Here is a 2,167-nt window from a genome sequence, read left to right as displayed (position 1 = left end):
GAGCAAAATGTTACCATTCTGCCACCCCCACCTCACCAGTTCTGGGAACAGAGGGTCTGGAGTGTCCAAGTACTTTTAGTTCTGCAAGCAAACACTCCTGTGCTAATGGTCATCACTATTACAAAGTCAGATAATTTTGCTTCACACCATTAACTCTGTTCAGATTCAAAACTTATGATTCTGGAAGTAAATGGGAAGTTGCTGTGTTGATTGCTCTTTAGCATGTCTTTAAGTACATAAACTTTAGATTTCTAGAGGTAAAAAAATACATATAAGATCTGATAAAAAGATGTTTTTCTTTTGTTTCTAGCATATGTATAACCATACTAAGTTTGAAATGTAATCCAAATATCAGTAAAAAATTATTCCTACCATGTACAAATACATTACTAATTCAAAGATGTGTTTCCTTAGCTTTGTTCTTTCAAATTTTTGCAAAGCTTTTTACCAGCCTCAATTTTACAAATCCACAGGATAGCTCTTCCTTAAATAAAAAGATTTAGCTGTTAAAATGACTGCTTATAACTCTTTCTTACCAACAAAGTTCTACTCTTCAGCAAAGAACTTCAACATTCAAGAGAGGTCAAAATTTCATCTGGAAAGTATATATTTTTATTACTGAAGTATGCAAAAGCTTCCAGCTTCTATTCTTAGCTTATTAAGATAAATAGGCCCAAAGGGACTTCTAATAAAATAGCCAAAAAATGCAAGAGAAAAAACCCCAACACATTACTGCCAATATTTTTATTATGACAGTGACAGAATGAAATCTCTTTAATGCTTGTTTTCGAGCTCCAGTATGTTGATATGTCTTTTAGCTAACACAAAAAAGCATTATCTGCAGGAACATAAATTCCTTCCTAGCTCATTACAAGAACAGCTCAGCACTCCTAATCATCTCTGACCTATTGTGAAGTCACACAGCAGTATCTTTTTCTACTCTCTGTATCACCTGTATGTTACACCTGATGTTCTCAAGACATGATCCTTTCCAACTACTGCATGAACAGAAATTAAACTTGGGATACCCCATAGGAGAAACAGCTAGATGCATCAGGTTCCAGGGAGGGGAGCCAGAAGGATCAAGAGGAGTGCCAGCTAAAGCCAGCAAGACAACATTGCTTCAGAAGAGGCCTGGAAAAAGTTAGTCCTAGTTGATGGACTACTGAAATTGTTTGGTTTGACATAAATTTCCTTAGCAATTGTATCTTGATGGAATAAGTAACTCCTGAGGTATCTCCAGCTCAGATTTGTAAATGAAGGTTATACAATAATAAATTTTAATAAACAAAACTGTTCCAAACAAGATTTAAAGTGAAAAGTGTGACTGCTACCAGTCCAAGTAACCACGTTAATGAGAAAGCTGTTACACAGCGTGCCAAAGGAAGGGCAAGGAAAGATGCAAAAGATCTTTTCACAGTTCTTTATAAAAGTCAGCTGCATCTTTCAGAAGAGATGCTAGTGAGTGGGTGAGGACAGATGTACTCAAGACACATAAAACCCAGTGACTATTAAGCTACCTTATGGATAATCATTAAATAAGACCTTATCCCTCCCCCAGATACAGCATTTACAGCATTTACTGTTAAAGTACATAACCTGGTGCAGGTTAAGTAGCACTTACATGGAAAAACCTTCTCTGAGACATTCTGGGTGTTCCTTGCTTTAAACCTGCAAATCTGGCAAGGATACAGGTTATTGGTATGAGCTCAAATACATATACTTTCTGTACTTCCTGAGGATCTCTGAGAAAAGCTGTACAGGCTTCAAGAACATGGATGTAAAGGTTACACCTTAAGATAACATATAAAAATCCCAATGTATCGCAGGGTGTTTTATTTTCACAGGACTCAAAGATCACAATACACTTTATTTTCTCAACACATTATCTCACTCATATGAATTCAAACCTTCCCATCCAATGTCTCAAAATAGTTTATGTGAACAAAAAATAACACTAAGTTCTGAAGTTGTGCATTTGTTGGAACAAGACCCACTGTTTTGCACCTATAAGCACATTAACAATGTTACACAAGACAGTAACCACTGCACAGTGATACAGGTGTTCAGTTTTTAAGAAATAATGTCCAAGGTAAGCAAGGGAACATTTCCCTTCCTCCTCGCCTCCCTTAAAGGTCACTGAACAAGAATACAATTAGTAGACAAC

This window comes from Molothrus aeneus, chromosome 5 (genome assembly GCF_037042795.1).
Source record: "Molothrus aeneus isolate 106 chromosome 5, BPBGC_Maene_1.0, whole genome shotgun sequence".
Classification (NCBI taxonomy): Eukaryota; Metazoa; Chordata; class Aves; order Passeriformes; family Icteridae; genus Molothrus; species Molothrus aeneus.
Note: the sequence above shows the minus strand (reverse complement) of the source record.